This window comes from Macrotis lagotis, chromosome 1 (genome assembly GCF_037893015.1).
Source record: "Macrotis lagotis isolate mMagLag1 chromosome 1, bilby.v1.9.chrom.fasta, whole genome shotgun sequence".
Classification (NCBI taxonomy): domain Eukaryota; kingdom Metazoa; phylum Chordata; class Mammalia; order Peramelemorphia; family Peramelidae; genus Macrotis; species Macrotis lagotis.
Genome location: NC_133658.1, coordinates 388,166,457 through 388,180,294, shown reverse-complemented (window position 1 = coordinate 388,180,294; position 13,838 = coordinate 388,166,457). Strand labels below are relative to the sequence as shown.

The following is a 13,838-nucleotide window of genomic DNA, read 5'->3' as shown; positions in this document are numbered from 1 at the left end:
CTGGTTTGGAGGAACTTATATTTGACTAGAAGGAATAGGCCATGAAGTCAGATAAGTATTCATAAAATTTGAGGAGGAGTTTCATGAGCTGAGCCTTGAAGGAAGCTAAGGAAAAGAGGGAGCATATTCCAGTGATGGCACAGAAGGGAGAGATGTGCTGAGTTTGGGGAGCAATAAGCAGACCATTTGGCTGGAATATAGAGAGGGTGAAAGGGAATAATGAGTAATGAACCTTCAAAAATAGGTTTGAGTCAGATTGTGAAGGGATTCAAATGATGAGTTGAGGAATTGGTTTTTTTTCCTAAAGACAATAAGAAGCTGTTGTAGTTTCTTAAGCCTGGGAATGACATGATTACACTTTTGCTTTGGGAAGATTATTTTGGCAGCTGTATGGAAGATAAAATGGAGAAAGGAGGCACTGGAAAGCAATTATAAGTCTGTTGCAATAGTCCAAGTGTGAGATAATATGTTGAATGTGTAAGTGGGGAATGAGTGTGCAGGTTGCTAAGGAGGCAGAAATAATAAGACTTAGCAAACTGATTGGATGAATGATGGGGGGAAGGATGATTCTTGATTAGATGAAAGAAGGAAAAGAGAATCCTAGGGAATATCCACTTTAAGGGATATGGAAGAGGAGAAGTCAGTGAAGGAGAGACAGAAGGACCAATTAGTTAGAGATGTAAGAGAAGAAGCTGGTAACTCTGAGGACAGAGTGTACTAGGGGAAGGTATACACTATGGTGTTTAATGCTAAACAGAGATCTGGGGAGTAAAAACTGTGATGAAGTCATTAGATTTGTCAACAGGGAAAATCACAGGTTATATGAGACAAAGGAGTTTGAATGGAGAAGTGCCTGGGAGACTAGAATATAAAAAGATTAACAGGTGGTGAAGGAGATGATATCTATTACTCTTTCTAGGGATTTAGAAGTAGAAGGGGATAGAGATAGAGGATGCTAGCTTGAAAGGAGAGCAAGGTAAAAGGAGAGAGTTTTTCAAGACAGTAGAGATCTGAGCTTGTTTGTAGGCAGTTGGGAAAGAGTCAAATATTAAGTTCAAAAGAATTCTTACTTAAATGCTCTCCTTTCTGGATGGTGCATTGCAAAGATGATTAGTCCTTTTAATGAATGCCTCAAGAACAGGATGCAATAGGTTTTACAGACCCTGACTTCTTTGTCCCTTCTTAATAATTTCCCCACAGGTTCATCATTTTAGAATTATAAAAGACCTTACATGGGGATAGAAAGGAATATACCTTTTTCTCTGCAGTACATGGAACTTATACAAAAACTGACCATGTACTAAAAACCTAATGATCACCTGCAGAAAGGCAGAAATAGTGAATACATCTTTCTCAGATCACAATGCAATAAAAGTCATATGCAATACTGGGCCAAGGAGATATAGACCCAGAACAAATTGGAAACTGAATAACCTCATTTTAAACAATGAGTGGACCAAAAAACAAATTATAGAAAGAATTAACCATTTTATCCTAGATAATGATAATAATGAGACAACATACCAAAACCTATGGGATTCATTCAAAGCGACTCTCAGGGGATATATTATAGCTCTAAATGCTTACATGAATAAATTGGAGGAAGAGGAAATCAATGAACTAAACATGCAACTAAAAAAATTAGAGAAAGAATAAATCAAAAATCCCCAATTAAATACCAAATTAGAAATTCTAAAAATTAAAGGAGAAATTAATAAAATTGAAAGCAAAAAATCTATTGAATTAATAAATAAAACCAAAAATTGGTATTATGAAAAAACCAATAAAATTGATAAACCTCTGGTCAATTTGATTAAAAAAAGAAAGAAGGAAACCAAATTGCTAGTATCATAAATGAAAAAGGTGAACTCACCACCAATGAGGAGGAAATTAAAGTAATAATTCAAAATTATTTTGCCCAACTCTATGCCAATAAATTTGATAATCTAAGTGAAATGGATGAATATTTACAAAAATATAAGTTGCCCAGGTTAAATGAAGAAGAGACTAAATACCTAAACAACCCTGTCTCAGAAAAAAAAAAATTCAACAAGCCATTATTGAACTCCCTAAAAAAAAAATCTCCAGGGCCTGATGGATTCACAAGTGAATTCTACCAAACATTTAAGGAACTATTGGTTCCAATCCTATATAAACTCTTTGGAAAAATAGGGAAAGATGGAACTCTGCCTAACTCTTTATTACCTAAACCAGGAAGAGTTAAAACAGAGAAAGAAAACTATAGACCTATTTTCCTGATGAATATAGATGCAAAAATCCTAAATAAAATCTTAGCAAAACGATTACAACAAGTCATCACTAGGATAATACATTATGATCAAGTAGGATTTATTCCAGGAATGCAGGGTTGGTTCAATATTAGGAAAACTATTAGTATACTTAATTATATCAACAACAAACCTATTAGAAATCATATGATCATATCAATAGATGCTGAAAAAGCTTTTGACAAAATACAGCATCCATTCCTATTAAAAACACTAGAGAGTGTAGGAATAAATGGACTGTTCCTTAAAATAATTAGCAGTATCTATTTGAAAACATCAACAAGCATTATATTCAATGGGGAGAGGCTAGAGGCATTCCCAATAAGATCAGGGGTGAAACAAGGGTGCCCATTATCACCACTACTATTCAATATTGTATTAGAAATGTTAGCATCAGCAATTAGAGAAGAAAAAGAAATTGAAGGAATTAGAATTGGGAAGGAAGAGACAAAATGCTCACTCTTTGCAGATGACATGATGGTCTACCTAGAGAATCCCAAGAAATCATCCAAAAAACTACTGGAAACAATTAGCAATTTTAGCAAAGTTGCAGGTTATAAAATAAACCCTCATAAATCCTCAACTTGTCTATATATGTCTAGCAAAAAACAGCATGAAGAGCTAGAAAGAGAAATCCCATTCAAAGTAACCTCAGACAATATAAAATATTTGGGAGTCTATTTGCCAAGACAGACCCAGAATCTTTATAAAACACTTCTCACACAAATTAAATCAGATTTAAATAACTGGACAAATATCAACTGCTCATGGATAGGTAGAGCTAATATAATAAAAATGACAATTCTACCAAAACTAAACTATCTGTTTAGTGCCTTACCAATCAAAATCCCCCCAAAATTACTTTAATGAGTTAGAAAAAATTGTAAGTAAATTCATATGGAGAAATAAAAAGTCAAGAATTGCCAGGAGTTTAATGAAAAAAAGTGCAAAAGAAGGTGGCTTAGCCCTACCTGATCTAAAATTATATCATAAAGCATCAGTCATCAAAACTGTTTGGTATTGGCTAAGAAATAGAGTGGTGGACCAGTGGAATAGACTAGGTGTAAAAGCAGGAGATGATTATAGTAATCTGCTGTTTGATAAAGCCAAAGAGTCTGGCCATTGGGATAAAAACTCCCTCTTTGATAAAAATTTCTGGGAAAATTGGAAGTTAGTATGGAAGAAACTTAAATTAGACCAACACCTCACACCCTTTACCAAGATAAGATCCAAATGGTTACAGGACATGGACATAAAAAACAATACTATAAGCAAATTAGAAGATCAAGGACTAGTCTACCTGTCGGATCTATGGAAAGGGGAGCAATTTATGACTAAGGAAGAGTTGGAGAACATCACCAAAAACCAATTAGATGATTTTGATTACATTAAAGTAAGAAGCTTCTGCACAGATAAAACCAATGTAACCAAGATCAAAAGAAATGTACTAAATTGGGGAACAATCTTTACAACTAATGATTCTGACAAAGGACTCATTTCTAAAATATACAGAGAACTGAGTCATATTTTTAAAACAAAAAGCCATTCCCCAATTGACAAATGGTTAAAGGATATGCAAAGGCAATTTACAGATGAGGAGATCAAAATAATCCATAGCCTTATGAAAAAATGCTCTAAATCATTAATTATTAGAGGAATGCAAATTAAAGCTTCTCTGAGGTACCACCTCACACCTCTCAGATTGGCCAGTATGACCAAGAAGGATAATGATCATTGTTAGAAGGGATGTGGGAAATCTGGGACACTATTGCACTGTTGGTGGAGCTGTGAACTCCTCCAACCCTTCTGGAGAGCTATTTGGAACTATGCCCAAAGGGCAACAAAAATGTACATACCCTTTGACCCAGCAATACTACTACTGGGTCTATACCCTGAAGAGATGGGGAAAAGGGTAAAAACATTACTTGTACAAAAATATTTATAGCAGTCCTGTTTGTGGTGGCAAAGAATTGGAAATGTCCTTCAATTGGGGAATGGCTTAGCAAACTGTGGTCTATGTATGTCATGGAACACTATTGTTCTATTAGAAACCAGGAGGGTTGGGATTTCAGGGAAGCCTGGAGGGATTTGCATGAACTGATGCTGAGTGAGATGAGCAGAACCAGAAAAACACTGTACACCCTAATGGCAACATAGGAGTGATGTTCAGCCTTGAAGGACTTGCTCATTCCATCAGTGCAACAATTGGGAACAATTTTGGGCTGTCTGCAAAGGAGAGTACCATCTGTATCCAGATAAGGAGCTGTGGAATTTGAACAAAGTGCAAGGACTATTCCCTTTAATTTAGAAAAAAAATGTCTTATTGATGTCTTATTGTCTGATCTTGTTACCTCTTAGACTTCTCTAAGGATATGATTTCTCTCTCATCACACTCAATTTGGATCAAGGTACAACATGGAAACAAAGTAAAGACTGACAAGAATGCTTTCCGTGGGGGGTGGGGTGGGGGGGAGAGAAGCAAGATTGGGGGGGAAATTGTAAAACTCAAATAATATCTTTAATAAAAATAAATTAAAAAAAAAAGACCTTACAAACTTTATGAAATCGAACAGATGTAGAAACATTCTCTAGTTGAAAGACTTGAATTCCATAGAGGGTTAATTAGGTGCATAGTAGAACTGGTATTCAAATCTAGGCCTTTTGCCTCCAAATCCAGTCTGCAATATACCATATTGTCAGAAACCTTGAGATAACTATTTGTGATCAGATCATTATTTGATGACTTAGCACAACACTCCCTCACTCCAATTCACTTGCTTGTCATAGCATCACCTCCCCGATGTCATGGTCTTCTTTGGGGAATGAAGGACGAGATCATTATTCAAGCTGTAAATTATTCAGTTTTATAGATTCTCTTGTTGCCTTTTTTCTGGACTTTAAAAAGATGTTAATCTGGAATACCAAAAATAATAGTTCAAATTTATGTAATGCTTTGCAGGTTACAAAGTGCTTTCCTTGGAATGAGTCTAAGTGAAAGATAACCCTTTATATGATTTGGATTTATCAACTATAAAATTTGTGGTCTGGACTAGATTGGTAGTGTCTAATTCAAATGGAAACAGGGGCCACTAAATTGTACATACGAATCCTCGCAGGAGTCATATTGACTTAGAAAAACACATATTAGCACTATCTAAGTTTTATTACATTCTTAAAAGTATTTCCCAGTGACATTTTACTTTGGTTTGAGCTGTTCCTGGGAGTCTTGTGGGTTACATTGGGCTTCCTGGATAGTCTGTGTTTGACATCTCTCTAGACTAGGTAATCTAGATTTCATCTAGGATTAAATCCTATTAAATAAAAAATACCTAGGAAAAGTTTGATTTTGCTCATTTTACAGATGAATACACTGAGTCTGAGAGGTTTTAAGTAGGTAATATGGCAATACTTCAAAGGATAATAGATCTTGTCAATGTGGGTATAGTCTTACTATATTACATTACTGTCATTTGCAAACCAATTGAATCTTTTCGTCTTAGGTGATTTTTATCCATGCTGTTCCATAAATCTTCCACTGCACCACTTAGCTGTCCTAATAATATTACAATTGCCTCTTATAATGAACTCTTTGATTCTTCGTTCTCTTGACTAATTCAGCCTCAATAGAGCTGCCATAATATGCCTAAAGAATAGTTCTGATCATCTTATCCTCGTGATTATACATTATTTCTTTTCACATATTTTTTGTTTCCACCAAATAGACATTCTTACTGCTCTTGATACTCAACTCTCCATCTTTTGTTCCTGTGTGATTTCTCAGGCAGAACCTTAGGGCTTGGAATTTGCTTCCTTCTCACCCCTGCTTCTAACATGCAAAGCCTACTTTGAATTTCATCTTGAATATCACCTTTATAGTTACCTAACAATGCTGGACACATAATAGATGCTTAATACAGGTTTATTGATTGGTTAATTGATTGATTGCATGATGTATCCTTGGCCCTACCTTGAGTTCTATCTATATTCACAAAGGCAAGGCCTTTCCTGAGTGCCTTCCCAGACACCAGTGCATCTTCTTGGTCCTTGAATTTATTTTGGATATACTTAGATATACCTGTATATATTTACATGCATATATAATATATAACCAAATATGCTTCTGTGTATATGTTGTGTCTCCTGTAGAGCTCCTTGAAATCAAGGATAGCTTTAATTTGGTCTTTATAACACTAGCACCTTGAACAGGACCCAATACTAGAAGGTGCTTAATAAATTCTTGCTGATTGATTCATTGATTCACTGCTAAGTTTGCTTTGTTGTGTAGTGAGAGATGCTCATAGTATTACCTTAACAAGTCTATATATTATAATTTAAGGTGAGATTAGAGTAGAAATTATTGCATTCCTGTGATCTATAATGATGATGTTTGTCCTTCATTCTTGAAGAAGACCATGACATCAAGGAAATGATACCATGACAAGCAGATGAATTGGATTTGGGTGAAGGGGTAATATGCTAAGTCCCCTGCCTCACTGTCTCCTCCAGAGCCATCGGAGTCTGGTGGCCAGATATGAATCAGGATGACTGGGGTTGACTGGAGATGATTTGAGATGCAAGTCACTTGCCCAAGGTCACACAGTAAGTGTCAAGTGTTTTGGTCAAGATTCAAACTCCCATCTTCCTGACTCCAAGTCCAGTGCTCTATCCACAGCACCACCTAGCTGACTTTCCTGTGATGTATAAAGTTGCTCAGGAATAGACCTGATGACATATCCCTGGATCTACCTTGATATTCATCCATATTTGCCAAAAGAATGTTTTTGAAATAATGAGTATTAAATGTGCTGTGACTAGAGTCTCAGTTTATCACAAGATTTTATAATCTTCTGTGTTGATACATGATAAAAATCTCCCCACCTTACCACTGTAACTTTCCAACAAAGCATGCAGACATGATACTTCCTTTTCAATCAGTCAGAAAGAAGATTAAAGAACAATGAGTTGCTATTTTGCCATTGAGTACCCTGGTTTTGCAAGGATGATGTATTTGGATGACTTGGAATCCTTATTTAAAATTGATATGGTTCAAAGCAATACCTTTAAACTTCAGAACAGAATTATAAGAAAAGTTCGTCCTCATTTCAGAGAAAAGATAAATGAAAGACAATGAGCCTTTGGGAAAAGCAGGTGTATTTAAAAATGAGATTCATTTATTTAAACTTTAAGCAAACTCTAAACTTTAGAGAGTGAATATTTTAAAATTTGCTAGTTAATCTAGTCAAGTAATTTCCCTCATCTAAGTGACAGAGAAAGTCACTTCCTAATTTTTCTCCTTGACTTAAAGATTCCTGAAAAGATATTCTTCCTTCTTTAGGACATTTAAATTAGTGTTTGTATAGGCACATGAATTATGTGCCTGTGTATATAACTTGAATCAAATCAAATTGAATGGCATCCTTGGTTTAAAATAGTTTAGCTTTCTTTTAAATGATTATATTTCTCTATTTTTTTCTCTTGTCTCTTCTATCCCTTGGTCCCTCCTATGTATACCATCCCCACTAGCAGCACCGACCATATGATAGATATGAGTGTTTGGATTAAAGTCAGGAAGACTGGATTTTGAATCCTGCCTCAGATATTAATTAATTGTATGACTTTGGGTAAATTATTTAACAGTCTTTGTTTTTTTCATTTATATAATGGGGATTTTAATAGTTCTTATCTCTCACATCTAAGTAGTATCAAATGAATTGGCATATAGAGGTCTTTGTATGCCTCAAAGAATTATATGAGTAATAATATTGTTGTTGTTGTTCTTATTATGACAACAGAGGACAAGACCAGAGAGGAAGGGAGAAAGAGCCCTTATCTTTTAGATTTCACTGTGTACAGCTGTAACTAGCAAGTCTGAGGTCTGAGGCAAGTGCACCAAAACATACAAATATGAACAATATCGAAGATGCCTCACATCATTTTTAAGTGATTAAGATAAACTATTAGGCTAAATTCAGTCAAGTCTGTGTGTATATATGTGTGTTGGGAAATATTTCAGTTCTCAGACACGAATTTCCATAAGGGGAAAGATTCCAGGATGTTATCTAGCTGAAAGGATAAAGAGAGTTGGCAATCCACAAAACCTCTACAAGGGGAGTAAGTAGAGTAGGGCCAGATGGGAAGGATTTCACTTAGAATATAGCCATAATGCTGATGGACCAGAAGAGGCAATGAAAAGTATTAGGTGATTGTTCCCTATTTTAACAAATTATTCTTATTATCAATTCAATGTTATACTCATTTGGTTTTATCTGTTGAAATCCTCTCATTTTTGGTATCTTAGTTCAAAGTCTAGTTTGTATAATTTAATTATAATTTAGCCATTCAGGGAGGTAGGTATCTCCCTGATGTTTCTGAGCCCTTTGATTTTACCAAACAAGACAGAAATTCCAAGGAAGTTGGAGATCTTGGTTCTATTCTGTATGACCTTCAGCAAGTCACTTTCTCTTTCTAAGGTTTTGTTTTCTTCTGTAAAAGAAAGAATTGGAGAATAATCTGATTTTTAAGGTCTCATCCAGTTCTAAATCTATGATCTGTGACTTTGATAGTATCCTAGAAGGATCGACAAACCTTTATTGAGGCAGAATTAGAGTGAAGGTGACAGGAAAAATCAGTTGAAGATTCACCGTGGGTTCTCAGAGAAAATCTTGTTAGTGACCAGTCTTTGATTCTAAGAGTACATTCTTGGGGAAGAACATATTGTTTCTACAAACTATGTATCCACAATTAATAAAATAGAATTAATTTCTTATGAAATGATTTCTGAGCAAACTCAACCAATGTAAGGATAATTCACAAGTTAAATTCTTTTCAAGGTGTGATGAGACCACTCTCTTATACAAAATACTTCAGTGGTCTACATTGCCTCTGGAATAAATTATTGATTACTCAGATGACTATTTAAGACTTGTCACTGTATACAATTTGTAATTCTGGATTTCTATTACATTCTTGCCCTAAATAGACTCCAAATTTAATGTGCCATTTCTTGTTTCAGTACATATGCACAGGTTATTTCCAGTCCTTGGAATGCATGCCTCCCCTTATTTCCCCTATTCAGAATTCTTCCTTTCCTTTAAAGACTCAGAACATGTGCCAGATCCTTAAAGAAGTCTTTACTGATCCCTTTAGCTCAAAGTTTTCTCTTCTTATCTGATCTACTCATATTATATACTACTCATATTATGATTATCTATATTTAAAAAAAATTACTAAGTAGAATACAAGCTCTTTGAGGAAAGGGATTATGTCTTTTATCTTTATATCCCTGGCTACAAGCATGGTATCTTGAACTATCTGGTTCTAAGTAAATTCTTGCTTCTTGAATTGAACTCTCTGCCTCATCCTGAAGTAGAGATGGTCCTGAGACCTTGAACATTCCACTGGGGAACACAAGCTCTGGTCAATCTTACTGAGCTGAAAAAGTTTCAGATACAGATTTGGTATATATAGGTGTGTCATATAAAGAGCATCCTAAATTTGGAGGGAGTCATCATTGAGTTTTTTTAAAGGAAAATGAACCTTTTAACCACAGGAACTCTTAGAGACCTACTGAGTTACAGGAGGGGCATGATAATAATAATAATAGTAAAAAATAAACAATAAAAGTTAGCATTTATATAATACTTTAAGTTATTTTTGCTTAACTTATATAAAATATTTTACAAATACTTTAAAAATATTTCATTTAATCCTTATAGCAATCCTAGGGGACAGGTATTATTATGATTGCCATTTTACAAACTGAGGCATCAAGGACTTAAGTGACTTGTCCAGGGTTACACAGATATTAAATATATGAGACTGGATCTGAACTCAAGACTTCCTGATTTTAAGATCAGTCCTTCGTTCAGGCTGACACCTACCACTGGAGGTAGAATACGCACTACCAAAATCATGAATGCTTGAAACAATACCTCAAATGTCTTCTAGTCTAACTCCTTTTTCTAGCTAAAGTAATTGGGGATCAGAAAAATTAAGTCACTTCCTCAAGTTTCTGAGGTGGGAACATTTCACTGAATCCAAAGCTTTATCATACTATGTGGGTTTGATATGAGATCAGATGAATTAAATTGTTTGTATTATGTAATGAGAAGAGGCAGCTTCAGAGTCATGAATACCTGGTTCAAGTATCATCTCCATAAAAATTGGTTGGTGAATGTAGTCTGTTTAAGACTATGACAATATTTGTCCTTTGTTCCCAAAAAAACTCAGGGAAGTGATGCCCTGAAAAGTAAGTGAACTGGATTTGAGTGAGGGGTGATTTGCAAAGTCATCAGTCTCATTTTTCTCTTCTAGAGCCTTCTGGGTCCAATGGCTAGATATAAATCAGGATGACTGGAGATAACTCTGAACATGAACGAATCAGGGTTAAGTGACTTGCCCAAGGTCACACAGCTAATAAGTGTCAAGTGTCTGAGGCCAGATTTAAACTCAGGTCTTCCTAATTCCAGGGCCAATGTTCCATTCACTGTGCCACCTAGCTGCCCTCTAAGACTGTGGATTGCAGAAATCTGACTGATCTATATTGGTAGAGGGAACCTCTTCCTGTCCTGTTTCCTACCCTGACAACATCATAAATCTGTACAGAAGAAAAAAAACAAAGGTTTCTCTTTTTCACTAGAGAGGGTATTAATAGATTAGGAAGTGGGAGGATTGATCTTTTTACAATAACACTATGGTTTCAAGTATAAGCATAGTGCTCTGTACAAATTAGATACATAGTAAAAATTTTTTAAAAACTAAACACAGACCACATTTTCCCCTTTTTACCCAATAAGTTTTATATAAAATCTTATAAGGGTCTAAAATTACAATTTTAATAAGAAAGACAAAGTGAAGAAACTGAAAAGAGGTGATTAGATTGAATAAAATATCTTTATTTGCATTGAAAAACCATAAAAGAGATAATTTGAGTATAAATATGTAAATATATGTATATTTACATAGATATATGTGTACATAAAATAATACAGATATACTCACATATATATGTATTTTTGTGCAATTATTATTAACTTTTATGAGTAGGCAGCTTATATCAGTATAATAGTACTTATTTCAAGGTATGGTACTAAATAGTACAAAATATTATGGTCTGGGATATAGGAAGACCAAAGGCTTATAGACTACTCAGAAATCTAATGTTATTATATCCTGAATAATTTCTTTCATAAGATAATCAGACCATACCAGACATGATAAGCATGGAATAATGTTGCCAAAAATCTACTAAGTTAGGAAATGATTTACTTACTCCCTGAAGACTAATTTCTTAACTAGCTAGAACAAAGAATAAAATCATCACAAGCAAGAAAAAAAAGGATATGATGGAGAAAAGACCTTGCATGCAATTATAACAACTTCTTTGAGCTAATTAAATTAGCTAATAGATAAAGGAACTGGCTTCAACTCCAATTATGAGCATTTCCCTCAGACCTTTAACTTATATAATTCAATCACCACATCGAGGAGGCCAAAAGAGTCCAGAAATCAGTTTAGCTAGCAAACATTATATCTCTTTGCAAACAGAGAGAAATGGTAGCCAAGGATAGACTAAGTTTTGAATAAAAACTCAATTTATGACCTCACAAAATAATGAAGGTGGTAGAAGAGAAAATGAATTTGCAAAAAGCAAAGCATAAAGACCGAAGTGCATTTATAGCTGAAATAAATTGGAAAAAAATGAAATAGATACATTTTTAAGGTATATGTTCATTATATTTGACCACAGTCTTTTAACCTCAGTTCTGTTTAGGAATGTTAAAGAGCGCCCTGAACTTTTTTTGAGTTGCTATATTTTCTAGAGACACTGGATCGAGTTTGCAGGTAGACCTGAATGTATCAAGGACAAAGTCCTTAATTTCCCTCCCCCCACCTCATACTCTGACCTAATTTGTTATTTGCATCCCAAACTGAACTCCCTGTGTGTCCTTGGGCATCAAATTGGGGTATACACTCAGCTGAGAAACTGTTTGTGCAATTGGGACTCTTGTAGAAAAGCGAATCATTCTATCCTCATAGCCTAGTAGTTCCTAAGGGAAGAGAATGCGACTTTTGTCATTATCTTGCTCCTTCCCTTTGGGAAAGTTTTTGTCCTTTTCCCATCTTTATTACATTTCCTCTCCCATGTTTCGTCCCTTTAGGTAAAATTTCTCATTCCTTTTCTTGTTGTCTTACTACCACAAATATGCAAATTTCTGGATGGATTTTGAACTCTTTGGGTTCCATATGTATGTTCATTTCTTTTGTGACAAATGTAGTTTTCACATAAGTTTCATAAAGTTGTGATTGTGTGCTGACAATTCATAATATATCATATTGAAGAAGGAGATGTAAATAAAACTCAAGGAAATTAAGTCATAAAATCATAAAGAAGAGTTTTATTCTTGAGGTATCATGATTTTGAAAATATTAAGGGAATCAATTTTCAATATATCTAAAAGAAAGTAGAAGACTGCAAATGATTAGAAAAAAACATAAAAAAGATTTATTTCTACAGAACTGTGAGCAAGAAGACATAAGCAACTATGGACTAGGATGTCTACCTTCTCCTCTGTTTGAATCTTTATGAAAACTGATCTATAAAAATGAGTAGGTTGGACTAGATGGCTTTTGTAACTTTAGAGCAATGATTCTATGATCTGCACAGGAACAAAAGGTATCTGATAAAAATATGATAAGAAACAAGAAGGCTTTTGCAGTTGTTTTCTAAGAGAGATCATATTTTCATAGTCAAACAAAAAATTGAAATGTGAAGAGAATAAAGTCTATGTTGTGGTTTACTAAGTGCTATTTATAAAAAAAATAAACTTTAACTCAGTTAACTAAAATGCAGTCAAAATGTCTCCTATGAATGTGCTAAAATCACATATGATTTTTTGAAAAATGCAAGTACAAAAAATAGCTTTGTTCAATAAATCTTTGATTATCATGTCAAATGAGGCAGAAAAACCAAAACTATCATGGATGATACCTTGGAAGAGGGATTCCAAATCCTTCAGAGGTCTTTCTTTGGGGATGATATAGTGCTGAACCCATCAGTACTTGGAATAATAGCAGGCTACCTTATTTTGATCCTTGGCCATACAAAAGAGACAGGTTTAATGATTCATAAAGGAAAAACCAAATGAATGAAGAATAATTATTGTCCCAGGCTATAAAGCAGGTGGAAACTCAGTCCACTGAGTTAGTTTATCAGTGTATCTGACTTAGATAGTCATTAGATAAAAAATCATCTGAGCTTAAAATTGAATAGGAGGAAGAAAGCTGGCTGGACTGCCTTTGAGAAATTAATCATCATTTTCAACAATTCCTAGTTGTCACCTGACACAGAAATTTGCCTTTGGGTCACTGAATATTGCTGAATGAATCTGTGAATCATGTAACATCATAATTTCCAAAGAACCAAAACCATGGATAACCAAAAAGACAACATGTATGATATCATCTAGGAAATATATGATCAGAAAAGATGATGCCTCAGTCAATCAAATAACAAATCCCAGAAGCCTACATATTGACTTAGAAAATCAC

General features: G+C 34.5%; 1 protein-coding gene and 1 long non-coding RNA gene across 6 annotated transcripts in view; one reads left to right on the top strand and one right to left on the bottom strand.

Annotated features, from left to right (window-relative positions):
* The window catches only part of ATP10B (ATPase phospholipid transporting 10B (putative)), a 304,974-nt gene that overhangs the window by 72,415 nt on the left and 218,721 nt on the right, over positions 1–13,838 (bottom strand). The window lies entirely within an intron of this gene.
* Positions 1–13,838, top strand: part of LOC141506066 (uncharacterized) — an 84,587-nt gene that overhangs the window by 39,553 nt on the left and 31,196 nt on the right. The gene's annotated exons all lie outside the window — the stretch shown is intronic.